Genomic DNA, 22,135 nt, shown 5'->3' with positions numbered 1-22,135 from the left:
ACAGGGCTCGGAGGGAAAGAGAGGAGGTGAACCTGTCCTCTCAGTGATGCCTTTTCCAGTGGATTCTTCAGCTTCTGCAGTAAATCTGGTCCACATTCAGTTTGTGGCTCATCTGTTACTTTCTGAAGGGAGAGAGAGAGAAAGAGAAACGTCAGTCTGAGTGCAACCCAACACAGCAAAAAGCTGTGCTGGAACCTGACGGGCTACGTCCTGGCTCGTTAGGGTCCAAGCAGTGATTGATGGTGATGGAGGCAGTGGGGTTGGGAGGGGGTGTGTGTGTGTTTGTGTGTCACGAGAAGATACACACACAAACACACACACAGCGGTGTGACAGAGAGATGAGAGGAAGCTGACACTGTATCACGCACCTTTTTCAGCAGATTTTTCCGCTGCTGCAGATCATTTTGTCAACTCTTAATCCAGTAATGTTGGGAGTCCATCAGGATTTGTGGGGTTTTTAACTTCTAAAATTTTGTGGAAAAATCCCAGAGACAAACTCCACCTTCAGGAGCCAGAAAGAAGGATTGGATTGTTTTTCTGAAGGCAAAGGTGGTCCAATCCCATCCATGATCCCAGACCTGCTCAGTGCCCCCTCAGATAAAGATGGTGGATCAAATCAACAACAACAAGTCAGTAAAAGTCAAAGAGCAGGCAGCACAATGTTGGTGGGACTTTTTCTGATGATGGAGCTCCATTCTACCACCATCATGGATCAGACACATGAGGAAAGCTGTGGAGCAGCTGAAGGTGGTTGCTGCCAGGCTGAAGACCACCAGACACATCAGGAGGACCAGGATGGTGATGCTGAAAGAGCAGCACTGACTCAGTCAGCACACACACACACACACACACACACACACACACACGTGTCAGCAGTCTCTCTGTCTCCTGCAGCAAGTCACATGATATCCAAATGAGTCCCGTCAGAATGAACCAATGTTACAGCAGCTTTAGGGGACAAAATCCAAAGGCAAACCTCCTGCAGACACCAGTGAAGCTCTGTTGTTTCATTTCAATGCAGTTTCAGTCCAGATCAGTGAGTCCAGAGCTGCTAGCTTGACAGCTAAACACGGAGCATCACAACACTCAGCAGGACCCTGGCTGGAGTCGTTCTGCCAGCTTGAAGTGATGTCACTCATGCAGCTCTTTGAGTGTCTCAGTGGTTCAGACCTCCAGTGCTCCAACATGAACAGGAACCTTGAAGACCATCAACCATTCATCAACAGTACAGAACAATGAGAAGAGTTTCCACTTCTAAATAAAAGGCTATCACACTGTTACTACTACAATATTACAGTATTAGAGGTTTAGAAAGTTCACCAAATTAAGAGTAAAATGATATCATAGGCATTGACTCAGCTACATGTAGAATACAAATGCAAAGCCAGAAAACCTGGAGAGAACCCACGTAGGAACAGGGAGAACATGCAGACTCACACAGAAAGATCCTGTGCTTGAGCAGGGGCTCGAACCCAGAACCTTGTTGCTGTGAGGTGACAGGTTGAACCACTGCACCACTGTGCCTCCTATAATGGAAACTATACAGGCCTTTTAAAAAGTTATTTTTGTTCACTGCCCAGCCGGCCTGGGCTGGACCGGCCATTCAAGAATTGTCCCACTTTTCCCAGTGGCCAGGATGTCCCTGGACCCCACACACTGACCAGGACACTGGGAGGCGGTACTCATGCTAATGGTAGCCAGCAAGTGTCTCTGGTCTTGTTGTGTCTGTAATGAGGGCCATTGTGTTCCAACTGAGCAGGAATGTAAAAACATAGAAGATTTTAATAGCTGACGGCTATTTGGTGTTGTTAGAGTGGATAAACCTCACCTTGTGATTATGAATGGACAAAACCATTCAGTGATGGGGACCTATGACCTTTGACCTGGGTGACCCAACGTTGATCCAAGCATCTGAAGCCAGCGTTTCTGTTCCCAGTTTGCTGACTGGTTGTCAGTAGCAGGACGTCTCTTTTCATTGAGTTGATTTCTGTTTCTGTCTGTTGCTCCGCTGTTTCAGAGTCAAATGAAGAGATTTCTGATGTTGCTGTTTGTGTCCTGCAGATGTGGAGCAGCTGCTGGTGATTAAAGAAGAGGTTCCCCCTGAGCTGCAGGACCCAGAGCCCCCCCACATTAAAGAGGAGAGGGAGGAGCTCTGGACCAGTGAGGAGGGAGGGCAGCTTCAAGGGCAGCAGGAGGCTGATATCACCACGTTCCCCTTCACTCTGGTCCCTGTGAAGAGAGAAGGGGACGAAGAGAAACCTCAGTTCCCACAGCTTCATCAGAGTCTAACTGAGGAGAACTTGAAGGAAGAGTCTCTGAGCAGCAGCCCAGTTCATCCTCTGAAAACAGAAGCTGATGGAGAAGAGAGTGGAGGACCAGAACCAGAACCAGCCAGCAAGGTAGATCCAGATCCACTTGTACAACCCCAGACTGAAGACCAGATGTCAGACTCTTCTGAAGCTGAGCCTGAAGTCAGTGAGGATGATTGGGTCAGACCTGATAACACGGCCACCTCTGAGCACAAGGAACCCTTTGGCTCCAGGAGGAATTTGCTTCAGAAATTGAGACCAGGACAGGAAGTGAGTCATTGCAGCTCAAAAGAGCAAAAAGTAAAGACTGAAAGAGAATCAGAGATCATCAGGAACGTGAACTTTGGTCCTTCTGAATCTGAGACAGAAGTCAGGAAGGATGAGCGTCCCTTTAGGTGCTCAACATGCAGTAAAGATTTTAGGAACAGAAGGAGTTTGAATAATCACATGAGAACACACACTGGGGAGAAACCATTCCCATGCTCAGTTTGTGGCAGAAGATTCTCAGAAAAGGGTAATTTGAGAAGACACATGAGAAGACACACTGGAGAGAAACCATTCCCCTGCTCAGTTTGTGGCAAAAGATTCTCAGAAAAGAGAGGTCTGAAAAGACACATGAAAATGCACAATGGGGAGAAACCATTCCCCTGCTCAGTTTGTGGCACAAGATTTTCAGAAAATGGGCATCTGAAAATGCACATGAGAACTCACACAGGGGAGAAGCAATTCCCCTGCTCCATTTGTGGAAAAATGTTCTCTGTTCAAGGATATTTGAAAAGCCACATAAGAACACATACTAGAGAGAAACCATTCCTCTGCTCAATTTGTGGCACAAGATTCTCAGAAAAGAGATATCTGAAAAACCACGAGAACACACACTGGGGAGAAACCATTCCCCTGCTCACTTGGTGCTGAAAGATTCTTGATAAAGGCACAACTGAAAAAACACATAAGAACGCACACTGGGGAGAAACCATTCCCCTGCTCAGTTTGTGCTAAAAGATTCTCGGTAAAGGGACACCTGAAAAGACACATGAGAATGCACAGTGGGGAGAAACCATTTTTCCAAACATGACACTGAAGCCATGACAAAAGAGTGGGAGACGCAGGTTGAAAGCCAATAATGAATGTATTTAACTAAAAAAAAACACAACAATAAATCAAAAATGGGCCCAGGTGCTTCCAACTAGGAGGAATGAACAGCTCCCCACCCTCCAGATACCTGCTGCAACACAAGAAACATCATGAAAGACACGAGATTCTGCGTGACTTTTCTGTTAAACCTGTGTTGAGAGCTAATTTGCAGTATGCAACCAAACCAGGTTACTTTTGAATGTTGCAAAAATACATCCCTGCAATTCTTCAAAAATAATTAATAATACAAGAACACACATTTGGTTTGTTTTGCACTGGAATTGTCCTTTAAGAGCTTCACAAGCTGGGAGAAGGATTTTAAACACTACTCTGGATTTTACTGGAGGCCAGTGCAGCGAAGCTAAGATTTGCGTGATGTGCTCTCTCTTCCTAGTTTCTGTCTATGCTTCTTGTCTATGCTTTACGCTTTATTTCTATGCATGCACCTGCATTGTGGACCAGCTGCAGAGTCTTCAACCACTTGTTAGTACAGCCTGATAATAAAGTAAATAAAAATATATGATAATAAAGAGTTACAATAGAGCAGTGACATCACTAGATAATGTGTCTCTAAGGGGTTTTGGGCCAAGCACAGGAACTTCTGTCTTATCAGAGTTGAACAGTAACAAGTTATAAGTCATCCAGGCCTTCATGTCTGGAATGCATGCTTGTAGTTTGGATAACTGTTGGCCTTGATCAAGCTTTATTGATAAATATAATTGATTATCATCTGTGAAACAATGGAAATGTATGGAGTGTTTTTGAATAATATGACCTAAAGGAAGCATATATAAAGTGAAGAGTATCGGCCCCAGCACTGAACCTTGGGGAACACCGTGTTTAACTTTGGTTTGCATGGAAGATTTATCGTTAATGAGTAGGGCTGGGTTTAAAAAATCTATTTAATCCATTTGAATCAATTTTCCTTTTCATGGTTTGATATCGATTCATAAAACCCACAGATCGATTCCTAACTTGCAGAGAACAGCCTGTGTATCAACTCTGGCAGTCTCGCATGATCAGCGTTTGGCGGCAGTTTTAATGGAATGTGATCTTGCGAGAATTTACTACCAGTCAAGCAAACATGGCGGACTGAAGCACAACCCTGAAGGCACACTCGGTGAGATTAAAGGCCGATGTTTGGGTGCACTTTGGTTTTAAGGACGGAGAAAATGACGACTTGGGGGGGGGGCAATATGCAAACTATGCAACGGGATGGTAAAGTACTGTGGGAATACGACAAATTTCCACTTGTCAAGACATCACCCAGCAGAAAACCAGTCGACACGGCTCAAACAACGCAGCCTGGAGCAGGTATAAGATAACCGAGGCTGTCGCAGTTTTTATATGCAAAGACATTCGACAATACCAAACATGAACGCAAGCTTAAAACAAAGCATCGAAACTTCGCTTCACTCAGCAGAGAACGTGGCATTGACTTGTGATTGTTAGACGTCAAGAGCAACAGATTCATATCTGACCATTCCAGCTCACTACATTAGCGACTGGGTCCTCGCATGCCATGTTCTTCAAACCAGAGCCGTGGAAACCAGCCACACAGCGAGAAAACTCAGCGAACTGTTATTCAGTGCAATAGGCGAGTGGAAGCTTAGGAACAAGGTGCAAGCTATCGAAACTGACAATGCAGCAAATATTGTCCGCGCTGCGGAGATTACGGGCTTGTTGCACATTGGTTGCTTTGCACACCTTCTTAATTTAGCCTCGCAAACTGCGCTGAAAGTCCCTACAGCTGCACGCTTGCTCGGCAGAGTCAGACGCATGGCTGCATTTTTTCATCGTAGCTCTACGGCGAGCCGCATCCTCAGTGAGAAGCAAAGGGTGCTGGAGCTTCCTGAGCACAAGATGGTGATTGACGTGGTGACACGTTGGAATAGCTCACTGGAGATGCTGGACCGTTTCCTCCAGCAGCAACCAGCCATCTCAGCAGCTCTGCTGTCACCTGAAGTACGCAGAAACGAGAAAGATGTCTGCACGTTGACAGAAGTGGACGTAAGAGTCCCAGAGGATGTGGTCAAAGCCCTTCAGCCACTGAAAGCAGCTACTCTTGCCACGTCTGAGGAAAAATCCCCGACTCTGTCCATCATTGCACCCTTGCATGCACAACTGTTGGAAGAGATGCGCTGTGTCCCCCAGGATTCAACAGTCATCAAAGAGGTCAGGACAGCAGCAGACAACAACCTCAATTCAAGGTAAGCTTAAAAAGTATGTAGGTGAATGCGTGTGCATTCATGCACATTCATTTCCAATTAAATTATATTTAAGTGATCAAATATATCTTTTCAAGGTTCGTGCCTTGAAGGACAGGCTCTATGTTGCTTCAGCGTCAGACCCTCGTTTCAAGGCTCTGCCTTTCTTGTCTGATGAGGCCTGGAACCACACATTCTCCCGACTGGTGACTGGTGCTTCTGTTGTGGCACAGGCAGAGGCTTCTAATGTAAGTTATTGACACAAAAAAATCCTTATTTCCTACAGTTTTTGTACTTTACTGTATTCAACTCAAATTTAATTTGTCTTCATTATTTTAATATTAAGCAGTTGTATTCTGAATTGTATTCCAAGTGTCTTTCCAGATCATTTTCTTGCTATTTTCAAACAGCAAACATCTGCTTTTGGTGGAAAAGAAGAAGCTGTGCCTGATCCCGTTGAAGATGTTGCTCCACCAAAGAGACCAAAGGAATCCTCTGCACTGATGTCTCTCCTAGGGTCAGCCTACATGCGGAAAGAGACAGTTACACAGAAAACTGTATTTGAAAAGGCCCAGGATGAAATCAAAATATACAGGGAAGTAACACCCATTCCACTCTCTGAGAATCCTCTCAACTGGTGGAGAACACATGCAAAGCAGGATCCCCTATTGGCCCACCAAGCAAAACGGTACCTTTGTGTACCTGGTACCAGTGTCCCGTCCGAGCGGGTTTTTTCCACCACTGGGGATGTTGTGACGGCAAAAAGGAGCTGCCTTACTCCTCAACATGTTGATCAACTCCTTTTCATGCAGAAAAATCTTACTGTCTCCAACAAGTAAGAAAAGGGATGACAGGTCTTGAAGTTTTATGGACTTAGGTTTGTGATTATTGTTCAGAAGTTTACAAGATCTTTTTTATTCGTGTGTCAAGAAAACCCTTTAAGGAGTAATTCAGAGCTGTTTAGACTTGGAAATACTTTTCTTTTTTGCATGAATGAAAAACAAACCAAACCCAAACAGGAAGTTCAGAATGCCTGGAAAACAAGATGGAATGTCACCACTTGTCTGATGGTGTTTTTCAGTTTACATTGTATGTTTCAAATATACAGACCATGTTCCAAAAAACTGAGATATTGGTGCTATTTTAATTTGCCTACATTTATTTGAGTCAACAGCTGGCTGTTAATTCTGTTCTGATGCAGTTGTCACAACCATTGTAGTGTTATTGCACAAAAGCTGTGAGACAGTTGTAGCTAAGTGAGTGTCCTGTTTATGTGTGTCATCTTTGGAGAAACTTTATTTACATTGTCTATCTTGTAATTTATTTTAATTTGATTTATATTCATTCATTTTTTTGTGTTGTCAGTCACTTGGTCAGGTTTAAATAAATAAATAAATGGACGTTGAATCGGATTGAATCGTGAATTGAATTGAATCGGACCTCGGAAAATCGAATCCAATCGATTAGGAAAATCTGAATCGATACCCAGCCCTACTGACTGGTATTTGTTGTTAAACTGGACAGTTTGTCTGTTGAAGCTCTTTAAGTTGATCTGGTTGGACACAAATCTTAGCTACTAAGATGCAGCAGCAGAAGAAGCTGTCATCCACCCTGACAGTCAGAGCATCAAGTCAAGGAAACATCAACCATCTTGTAGTTCCAAACCTTCACCTGTCAGATTCAGCTACTTCTGATTGTGGGACTTTAAACTTGAACACAAACAGTGTCTAGACGCACGATGGCCCAAAAACGGCCCGCATCCCAATTGCAGATCAGCACCACACCAGACCCAGGATTGGTCCAGTTCTGATTTTACTTCAGTATTTGGCACCTTAGGATGTTCGGACTGAATCCAGTTAGTTCCACACATTTTCATTTCACCTTGGATTTTGGAGCTTTCGGGTTAAAACCTGTATTTCATGTGTGGGCCAAAACCGTCATGTGTGCACCACAGCCGGATCAGGAAGCTTTCAAACGGATCTGGCCCAAAGACTCCTGCTATCTGGGTAGTGTAGATGCCAATGTAGTGGTTGGGGAAATAGTCTCTGAGAATCCAACTTGACGGTCCTGCTAAGTGTTGTGATGCTCAAATGTTCTGTAAAATAGTTGGACCCTCAGCAGAGATGCTAGATTAGGAGTTGATGGGAGTTGTTGCAGATACCAGGGTCCAAAGTCCAGGCTTGAACCTGGTTTGTGCAGTTATTTGTCAAGCTAGCAGCGATTCTTTCCTTTTCACATCGCCGTGTCTCAGGACCAGTTGATGTCCATTTACCTGTCATGGTGACAGAGAACTTTGTCCAGCTCAACCAGGACAAAACTGAGGTCTTAATTGAAGGTGGTGGCAGCGTTGTTAGGGCCTGAGCCTCCTCCCAACCAGCCACAGCCAAGTAGCAGGAGTTGGCCATCGAAAAATGCAATTCCTCCTTCAAAGTCCGCAGTCCGAGACCTGCTGGAGGCTCCACCGAGATTTGAACTCGGATCACTGGATTCAAAGTCCAGAGTGCTAACCATTACACCATGGAACCTGTCCAAAAAAAAAAAAGACATGAGTGAGAAAAATTATGGCGCTTATCATGTAGGAGGGACTACAGTGGTTGTCTGGTTTTAATTTTCACAAACATCCATCCATCCATTCATCCATTGTCTTCCGCTCATTCCTGTTAATGGTTGCAGACTCCTTTTTCAGAGCTGGAACCTTCCTCTGTGTCAGCTTCCTGTTCCCATCTCTATGTTAACGGTCAGTTTTGACCCACGTCTTCAATCAGCTGTCAAATAAACGAAAACAATTTTCTATCATGGTTCAGGTTAACAAAATCCTCATCAACTTCTCTGGTCCAATCACATTTATGTTGGCACACAGAGAACAGATCTAGAGTCAGAGCTGAGACTTCAGTCTAACCACCTTAAGATGGAGGAGAAAAAGCCCTGATTTCTGGGTCTCACAGTCTTTTTATTCTCTTGGCTCCACCCACACAGGGCAGGAGAACATCCTCATAGTGAGTCAGTATTTTTCCATGTTTAACCAAATCAGCTCTCAGTGGTTAAGAACAGGTGAGTTAGTGAGTGTGGTTCGTTCTAATCTGATGTCCAAGCTGCAGGGAACAGCAAAGCCAAACAGTACAGAAGCCTTTCAGCATTCATGCAGACTGGAAAGAGGCTGAAATGCTCCCTGCTTCTGGAAGGAGCAGAGATGGAGCCAGAAAAAACACAGAATTTACCCAGACTCTGATTTGAACTAGCAAGAGACTCAAGCTGGTCATGAAGTATGATTGGCTGCCTCTTCGTGATGTCATTCACACACACCTGTATAATCAGGATGTGAGCTGAGGGGTGGAGATCAATGAGTCCTGGAGACGTTCAATAATGTCCACAACTTTGGCACCAGGAAGACAGCAGGTGATGGCACCTGGGAGTTCAACAGACCTGATGATTGAACCACCAATCACAAGGATTTCAGCCTCCATTGTAAACAGAGAGTTTAGATGAGAGAGAACCTGCTGTCAGCCTCACCAGTCAGGGCAGTGGCAGAGGCAGCAGAGTTGAATGAAGCAGGATCACCTGGCAGGTCTCAGCTGGAGGTGATGACATCACTGGCCTCAGTCCTCACCAGTGCTCTGCCTAGCAACAGGGACGATGGAGAGAAACCAGTAGAAGCACTCTGAGAGTTGGAGACAGCAGGAGGAGAGAGACCACGACAGAGTCACCCATGGGAAACTGTTGGATCCACTCAGGACCGGCTGGACAGACACAGATCAAAGACAGAATTGATGATGATGTCATCAGGGCTTTGATAGTGTCTTTATTTGTACCTAGAATTCTGTCTTTGATCTCAGGAGGACATGAAAGAAACCCAATTGAGGAAAGTAGAGGAGAACATTCAGCTTCATTGGAAACACTTGAACTGTTTAACAGTAGAATTTGTTTGAAACAGTTTACAACACTGTGACAGGATTGAAGAGGGGAGAGTTTTCTACTTTAAATTTAATTCTAACTTTAAACTGTGGATGAACATTTTTAGTCGTTCATATTCTAACATACAGAGGAAGTCATGTCATTCCCTTTTTAAGAAAATAAAAAACATGTGAAGCTCCTCCCCCAGCTCCAGATGGACAGACAGACATGAGAGTGGCCAGGAAGCAAAGAAGTGTTGTGCTCCTCTCCAGTGATCTGGTGTTGTTGTGTTCTTCTCAGCTCCATCATGAAGACCTGCTGGCACTGGGCGCTGGTGGAAGTTTGCAGCTCTCACTGGAAAGTCCTGAGGCTCCTCCCACTCTGAAGCAGGCAGTTGCTCCCAGCCAGCCCACACTTTCACTCTCTGGTGTAGGAGTGAAGAACAAAATCAGAATCAAGAACCATCACTCTTTCATTGGGGCTCCTTTCTCCTTGTTCTGATCCAGAAACTCAACAGCTTCTATCATTGATTGACAGGAAATGTTGATGACACACTGGGATTTTTGTTCTCCTGCTGTCACTGTCAAGTGCAGCTTAACATGAGAGGTAGCAGGATCATTCATGTGTTCATGTTTCCAGCAGAGAAGGAGGAAACCTGGGAGGACTTCAGTGACTTTGATCACTGGTTCTCACTTCAGGTGTGAAAGCTTTTGTTTATGAAGTTTGAACGGAGCCAGGAGTTGAACCTAGAATCTTCTGATCCAAAGTCAGACGCGTTATCCATTGCGCCACCAGACCTACAGAGGGGAGGGGCTTATACAAAAAAAGTCAACATTTGTTTGACAGAAAATTTAAATGATATGGTGGCATTTTCTGTTTTTGTGCTGTCTGCTTTTCTAAATATCAGGTTTAGATCAATAAATGAACACTGGGACACCAAAAGAGAATACAGTAATTAATAAAAGATGATCAACTGTTTTTTAATAAACATTCATTATTTAACATGAAACGACTGACTTTTTAAAGACGAAAATAAGAAAGAGAACCTGCATCATCACAGCCATGAAGACCTCAACATGGTTGAAGAGAAAGTCTTGTGGTGGATTCTTGTGTTTTGCAGCATCCTTGATGAGTCTGCATAGAAACATTGGTGTTGTGGACCAACATCCACCAGGAGTGGAGCTCAACCAAGAAGAGCTAGAGGAGAATGTTTGTGGAGGAGCTGGGAAGTTCCCTGGTCAAGCCACACACTGAGGGAAGGGAACGGACGCCCCGAGACCCAGACGCTGCAGCCTTGCTCAGACACCTGCAGAGCTCAGCAGCACTCCATCCATGCCATCAGCAACACAGAGAGCATCCACACCAGCGTCCTCCTCAGCAGCCCTGCCTCAACACCAACCAGAACAGCCACAGCCACAACCCCCTCAGGACATGGTTCCAGAAGAAAGAGGGTCAGGACTGCCCAAGCAGTCAGGACAGCAGGACAAACGGATGGTGCTTCAACTGCAGGGAACATCTCTGGAAAGAACACACAGAAGTGACACACAAGCATCTGAACACACACAGACACACAGACACAGACACACACACACACACACACACACACACACACACACATACACACACACACACATGCACACACATGCATGTTCTTACACACAGAGACTTTTCCTCTGTTTTTGTTTTTTACTGGTTTTGAACCAGTAACTGGTTTCTGTTGGTTTGATTTGCTTGACTGGTTGTTGTTTGTTGACCTTCCAAATCCATATTTTGGGTTCTGGCTTGTTCTGCTTTTCATTTTGTGTTTATATCAAAGTTGTGTTGCTGAAAAAGAGACTTTTTTCTCTTTTTCTTGAAGTAAAAATATGAGGGTCTAAACTGACCCATAACACCATGGATGTTCCGATAGTTAATTATATTAAAATGAATACTAAATCAAACCAATCCATGTCAGAGATGTGTTCTAACACCCTCAGTAATGGTCAGGAAACACAACAACCTTTGGTTTATTTCTAGGATTTTCTTGAGGTTCATTTATCATATTTTAACTGAAATCGAGGGTTTACTGACTAAAAAAAGGTCCAGAGGCCCACAACTAAATATTCAAGCCAATATTTCCATGATAAGGAAGCCTAACAAGGTCACCAAGAGATGGAAACAACTTGGAGGATAGAAAATTGTTTTAGTTTATTTGACAGCTGATTGAAGACGTGGGTCAAAACTGACCGTTACCATGGAGATGGGAACAGGAAGCTGACACAAGAGGAAGGTTCCAGCTCTGAAAAAGGAGTTTGATCAAAATCTTGAACTGCCAGTAGAAATATCCTTTTGTATGTTGACCTTTGTTGACAGAAGTCACTTTAGCTTGGCAGTGAAAAGAACGGCTGCTAGCTTGACAAAGAACTGCACAAACCAGGTTCAAGCTGGACTTTGGACCCTGGTATCTGCAACGACTCCATCAACTCCTAATCTAGCAGCTCTGCTGGGTCCAACTATTTTACAGAACATTTGACAGACCCGTGGAGCAGTGAGGACACACATGAGTTGATCACATGATCCACTGAAGCGCCATTTTACCTGCCACTGAGGTCACCAACATGAGCTGGAGTTGGGACTCTTGAACTGAACCTGGGATCACAGCGACACCTACTGCTGCAAAATGGAACAGCAACATTGAACCAAGTACAGGATTGGAGGGAGACTGATGGTCGCTGTTTGGGTTTTAGAAGGACAAGGAGGGCGTGGGTTCAAGCGGGATTCTCAGAGACTATTTCCCCAACCTCTAAATTGGCATCTACGCTGTCATCCACTCACATGACTGAAGTCATCCAGTCATGTGACTGAAGTCATCCAGTCATGTCAGTGATGTCACTCTGCAGGACTGTCACTGCCGTCTCCTTCTAGAAAAGAATCCAGACTCCACATTTTCTCTTATCTATTATTGTGTTCCTCCCTCCTGGTCCTTACTCTGAATTCTCAGGGTTTACATCCAGTTCAGTTCTGACAGATTCAGTCATTAGTGTCAATAAATTTCCTTTTCTACACTGATTATATGTCAAGGTTTGTGTGTGTGTGTGTGTGTGGGGGGGGGGGGGCTGGAGCCTAGCCCAGCATCAACGGGCGAGAGGCGGGGTTCAGCCTGGAAAGGTCACCAGTCCATCACAGGACCAACACATAGAGACAGACAACCATTCACACTCACAGTCACACCTACGGTCAATTTAGAGTATCAATCAGCCTCGTCCCCTCTTGATGTCTTTGGACTGTGGGAGGAAGAGAGAACCCACACAGGAACAGGGAGAACATGCAGACTCACACAGCTGGGGCTCCAATCTGGAACCTTCCTGCTGGGAGGCAGCAGTGCTCACCACTGCACCATTGTGTCCCCTGAAAATGCCACCAGATCGTTTGGAATTACTGTAAAATGAAGTACACATGAACATGAAGAGGTTTTCACAGGGCTGGTGAGCCAATGGATGGCATGACCATGGGCGCTGCTGGGGGGGGGGTACATGGGAACGATTCTAAGGGCCCGAGCACTGACAGGGGCCCTCAGTGGGGCTGTAAAGTAAAAAAAAAAAAAATCATTTAAAATGAGCTAATTAAACATGGTTGTCGATTTCCATTACTTTTTTCTTGAGTTCTTCATCACATTGCCATTTAACCCCCCCCCCCTTGCACAATGGTGCAGTCCAATTCAAACCCGCGAATGCCGCTCTGAGCTCCGTCACTCTGCCGCTGCTGCAGGTGTGCGCTCACAGCCGCTGAGTCGCTGATGGACGGTGTGAGAAACGAGCGGTAATAATGAAGTCTGGTTGGCTCAAACGAAGAGGAAGACGGGAGAAAGAAGAGAGGAAGAAAAGAGGCAGACAACTGGTCCCTCAGTTCTTCTCCAAGAAGGTAGGCTCACTGGCCTTGAGAGTTCTAAACGCTCGTGAATGAGAACAGGGTTCTGATGAACGCGGCCCGATGAGCCAACCAGGAGAACAAGTTTACAGCGAGCGGTGCAGTGCCAGTTCTCATTTAAAAACGCTGCCTTTGTCGTCACGGTGAACAAACAGCTGAAGTGGGTGAACTTGCGAGATAAACTGGACTCAGTACAAGATAAAATACTACGTTCTGCTGGTGCTGAGCTCATGACTAATGGGTGCCCTAAATATGCACAGATTCAGCTTCAGGAGGACACGCCCACCCAAACTACTGGAACCAGGTTTGGAGAAGGAGCTAAGCAGTACATAAAGGCTGTAGGATTCTAGTTTTTAAGGCCCTGGTCCATCAGTGCTCTGCCACAAACCCAACTTGTGGGTTGGGGGCGTGTGGGTATCCCTATGTGGGTCTAATCTGTCACACATTCTTTATAGTTGATTTCTTTATTGTGTTACTTCCAGCCTTGATCACAGTTCAGTTAAATTATTGACTGTTAGGGGAACTCATGGAAGGCTGAGTGTGAGTTCACTACAATGCATCTCACTGGCCTGCATCCCTGAAACAGTGCAGTCCATTCTGCCACTCTCCCTTCTGACTGCACTCGTCCTGATCTGCTCTATGCAGTCTATCAAATGCAACTCCAGAGCATTTTTGGAGAGGTTTGTGTGCACTTTGGATTTTTTTGCCCTCTGCCCGTTACGGTTGCTGGTGGAGGAAGGGCATTCAGTGAACTCAGACTGATCCTGAGTCACCTCAGGTCGACCATGGGGCAAGAGAGCCTGAAGGGTCCTGCAACACTTTCAGCTGAAAGGGAATTGGCTCGCTCACTGGACTTCAAATATTGAATTTGTGACTTTGCTACAAAGAAGACTCGGCGCCTCGACCTGGGCATTGAAGTCTTTACTGTGTGAGCAGTGTAAGTGAAGATGTCTTCATGTTGTTTGTATGTAGTGGAAATATTTTGGTGATGAACTTGAAGTACAAAAAGGCAGCAAATGGCAGGGAAAAGACAAAAAAGGATTGGAATTGCTTTTATCTCCGCACAGACTGGGACAGAAAAAAAGGCAGCCACTCAGTGAAAGCTGGAACCCCATTGAGACGCATTATTTTGAAATGTGGTGAAACCTCAACGAGCTGGTGGGAGAGGTGGGGTGGTGCTGGGGGCTTGTCTCACATGTTTTTGCCCCTCGACCCTCTTCCTGTACGTTGGGGTTTACCCCGGTGGACGAAAGGGTTGCTTCCCTGCGCCTTCGGGTCGGGGAACGTGTCCTGACGGTGGTGTGCGCGAATGCTCCGAACACCAGTTCAGAGTACCCACCCTTTTTGGAGTCCTTGGGAAGAGTACTGGATGGTGCCCCGGCTGGGGACTCCATTGTCCTACTGGGAGACTTCAACGCTCACGTGGGCAACGACAGCGTGACCTGGAGGGGTGTGATTGGGAGGGACGGCAGGCCCGACCTGAACCAGAGTGGTGTTCAGTTATTGGACTTCTGTGCAAGTCACAGTTTGTCCATAACGAACACCATGTTTGAACATAAGGATGCCCACCGGTGCACGTGGCACCAGGACATCCGAGGTCGCAGGTCTATGATCGAGTTTTGGTCAGATTCTTAGTTCAAATCAACACAACATTCAGCACTTCAGAAAGTTTTCCACACTTTGTAATTAAGTAACTTGTAATAAGTTTATACGTTTATTTAAAGTCACACAAACTCATGGTCCATGAACAGGCAATGAAAAGTCTGACAAAAAATGCAGTTATGATGATGGGGGGGGGGGGGGGATTTGGGGGGCAAAATTTGAATCTTTCAAGGGGCCCAAAATTTCTGGCGGCGCCCCCGGTCCGGTGGATGAATGCTGCTGCATTTTTCAAATTTATTTCTGTGCAGAAATAAATTACACCACCTGTTTGGGCGAATACCAAACACTGAGTCTCCTTCTCCCACTCAACACTCAACACAATGCAGAGCAGTAGCAAGGGTCTGCTGAGATGTAGGCCCAGACCGGCTCCATGTACACGAGGTGGTAAAAAGACTAACGCCGTGCAAGTGAAAAAAGCGTGATGCAACAAACAAAAACAAATGCATCATCACATTTTGCGCCGCAAACAGAGAAACGATGCATAGCACAACAGGAAGCGAACCAAGAATGCGGCTCCAAAATGAAAACGCTGCAAAACCAGTCGCCCCCAACGCAAGTGCACCGAACCTGCAGGGGGCGCTCTCAGCCCAACAGCTCAATGCAGAGACGCGTAGGAGAGGAGAGGAGACGGCTGACAGACGTTTGGTTTCCAAGAAGAGCGGGAAGAAAATCAAGTTACGGCGTAGCGTGGTAATGTGACTTTATTTGACTGTTTACATAAAATGAACTTAAAATGCTAATTCAAAGATATCACGGTACAACGCCTCACATTACGGGACGTTCATGTTATTAACATGTTCACGCTGCCCCTTTGCTTGTCTATTGTGAGCCTGCTTGCTGGTAGCAATGAGATAAACTGAGATTAGAGACTGATTATCGTTCAAATACTACATTCAACCCTCTATCCCAGGCGTCCAAGCCTGTCCCCTTGTTTTAATTTCAGATGTTCTGTCCATTCTGTGGCGCTGCACTCACAGCTTCCCTACCTTTTGCTCTGTATGTGGCTTAAACATAAGTTTTTTACAGGATGTCCACAAGGAGACGCCTGCCACTAGTGGACATATGGATGTTGCACAACCTAGCGCTAGTGCAGCTTAACAGATTTATGGATTCTGTGACATAAAATGATTCAAAGGGGCCTTAAAGGTTCAATCATACTCTTGGATTTCTAAAATCGCTTCTTTCTATCGCTAGCCTGGTGCAGTGGCTGGACTCAGATGAGTAATGAGAAATGCTCTGTATAAATTAAGAGTGTTTCAGGAGGTAATAACTGTGTATTTTTTTCTAGCAGGGAGCTCTTCCATAGAAACCTTTTTCCAGTTCAGGGCTGTTAAGGAGAGGGAGAGAAAGTCCTTCTTTTCACAGGAATATCAGGCCTCTCAGAGCCAACAGAAGAAGAAACCTGTGAAGGTTTGACCTGTTGTTCACATTGCATAGGTTGTTTAGATTCAGCTGTCAATGCAGACCCGCATCTTGCAAAGTGACCAATCTCATGGATTTGCCATATTGAATCAATTTCCTTTTTATTTCCTATGTTATTTGTTATTTTGCAGATGTTGGGGTGACGACGTTGACAGGTGACTCCCTAAAACCTGTTAGAGGGAAGTCCCTTCCTCTTTCCATTCAGCCTCACTGGTCGTCAGAGCAGCTCTTGGTTGCTGCTGTTAAACAGCAAATCCATTTGAACCAGGACCTGAGGATGACGACCATGTTTGTTGAACCCTGATGGCAGAGAAGTGAGAAACGTCCCAGGAACAGACGACCCTTTCACATCCAGGAGTACAAGGAGGCAAAGCCTACCAAAGAGTAGCATCTACATTTGCACTGCAGAGGATTTGGAAACCAGTTGGAAGTGTTCATGTCTGAATCCAGTTCATACTCCATTCATGGTTTGATTTGAATTTATTCACCTCTGTCTTTTATGTGCAAGATCACTTCTGTCAGTTACTCAAAACATGCTAGTAATTTCTGCTGAAATGGCATTTTGTCAAAGGTCATACTGGACGGTCGTCTATGACGATGCCAGTGTTGTTCATGTGAACTCGCCATCCAAGGAAAGTGCTAAGGGTTTTAAGCAATAGTCCAACATTTTGGCAAATTGGCCTGTAGTCCTACTGCCTTTAATCATGAGTAGGTACATTCTCTAGTTATCAGTTGGGGGGGGGGGGGGCAGTATGAGTCCTTCAACTCATCAAATACACAACAACTCCAAAAGGCTGTCGTGGACAACCTGTGACATGTACATTTGACTAAAGTGCACACACTGAAACTTAATTGATTCATGTGTTGGAATGTTCCTTAATGATACATTAATACTTCATCGTGTGGTGAACTGAGTTCACTACCATTCTGCTCACTAAGTGACTCATGCCTCTGCCCCCCCAGCACTGAACAACAGGCGCTGATATTGAAGGTGACGTTCACGCCTAACCAGGACTGCACGCAGTGTGTTTCCTCTGCTGCTTCTGAGACTTCAGGGCTGCAACTGGGCTTTACACAGTCAGAGCTGCTGGTCTGACCAGTCACCAGGGTGTCAGCCATACTGGTGCAATTTCATTGGTTCCTCAAAACAAAAACACTGAGTCTCCTGATGATGGACAAATTGAGGAGGACAATAAAGGAAATATTTCATTCTACCAGCACCTGAAGCCTGAAAGCAATTTGATCCAAATCTGATCCCAGAACAGAAGTGAGCACAACTGATGTTCTACTGCTGCTGCTTCACTTTCCCTTGGAGAAATCATTTCACATCCATTTAGGAAATATAACAAAAGCTTCCATCAGAATTTGACTCCATCCTATTGAGAACTTACATGTAGGAGTTGTGTGCATTGGTGGGAAGTGAACCCTAAAGCCACTCTCCTGTGGGTGGAACCACATCACTGTGTGTTCTGAAGCTGCCAAAGCAGCTCATCAACTTGATGAAACTTTTAGCTTCAACCTATTTGATGAAGCTTCTTCTCTTGTTAATGATTCCCTTTTGTTTGGAAGCAGAGCAACGAGTCAGGCATCATTAAGAAGCCTTAATTACAGGATAACTGACTCAAGTGAAACCAGAAAGTATGAAGCAACCCTGACACGTTGTCCGTCTATATGTGTTGTCCAGCCCCCTTGCAACCCTTAACAGTATAATTGGAAGTAAATTGATGGATGGATGGAAAATTCAAGGTGCACTTGAAGGCAGCATCTCAAGCTCACAGCAGCCAATCAGATCCCAAGTTCAGTCTGTTGGGGGAAGTAAGCTTTTTTTTAATTAATCAATTCAAAAATACAAAATAAAGCTCTTTAGCCAGGGTTACAACATAGAAATGTAAAGCAGTACAAAGACATCATGAGTTCAGACAAATAATCAGACAAAAGACAGAGAGATGAAAAATAAGATGAAAGATGAAATTTACCTCAAATTTAAACAAGTTGTCCTTTTTGATTTGGTTGTCCTTTTCTCGCAGATGTTTTCATTGAAACAGACTTCTCCACGTTGGACCAGAATGTTCGACCACACAAGCAGTGATGGAAGAAATGTTCAATGGATTCTTCTCTCAAGCCACAGAAATTACAGGAGGATTCAATTTCAGTCTTAAATCTCTCTGTTTTTCAGCTGGATAAAGAAAGATACCTCTTTCATCTTCTTAAGACAAATTCATCCTCCATCAGCCACACTTTTTTTCCAATCTTTCACTGTAAAGAGAATTTCAATACATTTTTGCAGAGGGAACAGATTCATTTATTAAAGGAGTTCTAATAAATTTGTTGGAACAAATCCTAGGGATGGAGTTATAACAACATGATATTCCTCTGGTGGAGCTTCTAGATCAAATTTAGACACCAGTTCTTCAACGTAAGTAGTAAGCTGGCACGTGGTCATTATTTATTTATTTTTTTTCTCTGTCTCACTGCAGCAAGAAGTCATGCACGTAGCAAGAAGAAGCATCCAGGTAGTGACCACATTAATCAGAGCCAGGAGGAGTCTTGACACCAGAATAATCGGTCATCACGTCGGCCAACTCTTTCCGCCCTGCTGGGAGTCTGAACCCTGACGTCTTCAGGAGTGGAGCACATGCAAATCAGAGAGATATCCTTTGACTGTTGGTAGATGAGCTGCTGCTGCTGCTCACTCACGCTGTGGGGCTGTGGGGGCGGTGCTATGCTGAATCTCCATTCTTCTGTCAGGGTTTATTGGAGCCATAAGAGCACCTCAGTTTGGAGGAGCACCCTAAAATGCACATTTCTTCTACTGGTCTTAGCACACAGCTGTTTTGTGCTGATGTAAGGAACGTTTGTTGTTATTGTTTAGAGAACAAGTCTTCATGCAAAATGGTGTATTTTATGCAAAGAGAGAAAAATGGGGATTAATTTGCATGGAGTGATTTATTTTATTCTGAGTTAAAACACTAAACACTAAAAATGTTGATTTCACCAAAAACTGGTGAGGTTATTGATTTAAAGCATGTTTAACATGTGAAATAGTTGATATTTTTATTGACACGTTGGTTAAACAGGAGCAGTTTCATATTTAATGGTATTCTTATTGTGTCAAAATATGCTGAGCGTATTTTTTTTTTGTGTGAGAGTAAAATAATTTTACTGTGAATTCATTCAAGAATTGAATTCAAGAAATTGAACCACTAGAGAGAATCTTCATACAAGTACTTGCATTCAGCAGGACTGAGTGCTTTGCTCATCAGGTCTAAAGTTGTTCAACAACAGAGAAACAGAAGAGAGATCAGTCCTGAATGAATCACAACAGAGACTGGAAGCCTGTGTCTTTAGATCAGTGGGGACGGTCCACAAGATTCCAGTAGATTCCAGAGATGGTGAGCCACCCAGCTTGATTCCAGACACCAGTGTCTACATGCTCTGGAATAGCAGGTGAACCATCTGCTCTGTGGTAGGATCACGCCAGGCATCTGGATTAGCACCAGCTCCAGTTTACGGTAGAAAGAATGCACTCATTGCTACTTTCAATCTCAGGGATTATTAGCTTTGGAACTCACAGATCAAACCCCACTTGATCTGAAGGAACTCTGACTTGGAGCCCACGAACTTTCAAGGTTAACAAAAGTGAGAAAACTCACATGAGGACACTTTATTTTCTTAAAGGGCCCAGTTCATTATTGTTCAAATGAATGTATTTTTGTGTTTTATGTGGTACAATCTTAGAATTACAAACCAAAACGAAAGTTGCAATCAACTGTAACATCTGGTGTTAAGGTGGAGATGGCACTCGAACCCCTGCTCCATATGAACCTAGAGAGACATGGATATTCCAGGATTGGGTTACAAAAGCAACCAGAAACCTGCATCAGGAGGTTTTATCAGGGTCTGGGGTCAGAAGGAATAAAAACATGAGAGAATCAGGAACAACCTTCATCAGGAGGGTTACCAGTGTCAGGGGTCAGCAGGAATACAAACATGAGAGAATCAGGAACAACCCTCATCAGGAGGGTTACCAGGGTCAGGGGTCAGCAGGAATACAAACAAGAGACAATCAGGAACAACCTTCATCAGGAGGGTTACCAGTGTAAGGGGTCAGCAGGAATACAAACAAGAGACAATCAGGAACAACCTTCATCAGGAGGGTTACCAGTGTCAGGGGTCAGCAGGAATACAAACAAGAGACAATCAGGAACAACCTTCATCAGGAGGGTTACCAGGGTCAGGGGTCAGCAGGAATACAAACATGAGACAATCAGGAACAACCTTCATCAGGAGGGTTACCAGGGTCAGGGGTCAGCAGGAATACAAACAAGAGACAATCAGGAACAACCTTCATCAGGAGGGTTACCAGGGTCAGGGGTCAGCAGGAATACAAACAAGAGACAATCAGGAACAACCTTCATCAGGAGGGTTACCAGGGTCAGGGGTCAGCAGGAATACAAACATGAGAGAATCAGGAACAACCCTCATCTGGAGGGTTTATCAGGGTCTGAGCGCTGAATCATGGCTTAAGAATCAAAGTGGCCTCTTATTTAGGGACTCATTGATGTCATCAGTTTGTTCTCTAGCAGTTGTGTTGACTTGTATCCAGGAGATAATTTTTGCTCCTCTAGTTCTTTATTACTTTCTGGGACTTTGTGTTCAATATCACATCTGAGGGGGAACTTCTTACCTCATGGTTCTTTTAAGTTGGTCTTTAATTGTTCTCAGTGGTTCTGGAGTTCCTGCTTGAGTCTCATGCCTTCACCAATGCTAGCAAGCTCTGCTCTCAGGGGTTCTGCCTGATGTCTTTTCTGCGCTGCGTCAGCCTCAGGTTGTCTTTCCTCGTGGTCATTGGCCTCTTCAACTGCTATCCCAGCGTCTACGGGCGAGAGGCGGGGTGCATTTTGTTTTCAGAATCTTCGCTCAGTTCTTGAGTATAATCTTTGGTTTGTTTGTTTGTTTGGTTTGTCTTCTGTGAGAAAATCCAGTAGTTGTCGCTCACTCCAAGGAAAAAAAACAAATATTTTTAATACTTCATCTTTTGATTAATAAGACAATCTACAAATTCATTTAATTTCTGGATGTTTATTCTACCTACAAAGTCCATTTGTCACCCTTATAGATCGACCAATCAGCATTAAGAATATAAACAATGACTCAAACTAATGGCGGTCTGCTGACGTCACATCCGTCACAGAGGCTCACTCCTGCACTCAGAGGTGGCCTTTTAGTTCCATCACTTCACGCTGTATTTACAGATTTATGATTGAGGGGAACAAACCACTCTGATGTCTGGGTTCATCAAGGATATCATTAAAGAAATCCTAACTATCTGGCCAGTTAAATTGATCCTAACTGTTCTTCATATATTGTGCTGGTAATGTCATGTAGTTTCTTTTCCAATGTAACTTTGTCATTCTGATGTGTGTATTTTTACTGCTCCAACAAAGCTGTTCCTCTTCTGGGTAAATCAATCATTCAGGCAATCAATAACTGAATGTCTCTGATGCTGTACTGTAGTATTGCAGTACAACAACACTCTGATCCTTCCTTTTCAAATGTTTTTATTGTGTTTCTCTCATCAGGTGTTCACAATGATGACAATAA

At 44.4% G+C, this 22,135-nt stretch overlaps 1 long non-coding RNA gene and 1 other non-coding gene across 2 annotated transcripts; one reads left to right on the top strand and one right to left on the bottom strand.

The window, feature by feature from the left end:
* Positions 1 to 8,103: 8,103 nt before the first annotated feature.
* Positions 8,104 to 8,175, bottom strand: trnaq-uug (transfer RNA glutamine (anticodon UUG)). Its single transcript has one exon. It is a non-coding gene; the product is annotated as a tRNA-Gln (tRNA).
* Positions 8,176 to 13,267: 5,092 nt separating this feature from the next.
* On the top strand, positions 13,268 to 19,194 carry LOC147270625 (uncharacterized). The gene is made up of 3 exons (XR_015115696.1): positions 13,268 to 13,441; positions 16,663 to 16,998; positions 18,559 to 19,194. It is a non-coding gene; the product is annotated as an uncharacterized LOC147270625 (long non-coding RNA).
* Positions 19,195 to 22,135: the final 2,941 nt, after the last annotated feature.

Source organism: Aulostomus chinensis, chromosome 1 (genome assembly GCF_037954235.1).
Source record: "Aulostomus chinensis isolate RoL2024-O1b breed Wild chromosome 1, RoL_Achi_v1.0, whole genome shotgun sequence".
Classification (NCBI taxonomy): domain Eukaryota; kingdom Metazoa; phylum Chordata; class Actinopteri; order Syngnathiformes; family Aulostomidae; genus Aulostomus; species Aulostomus chinensis.
The sequence above is the reverse complement of the archived record's forward strand: the minus strand, read 5'-3'. Positions and strand labels throughout refer to the sequence as shown.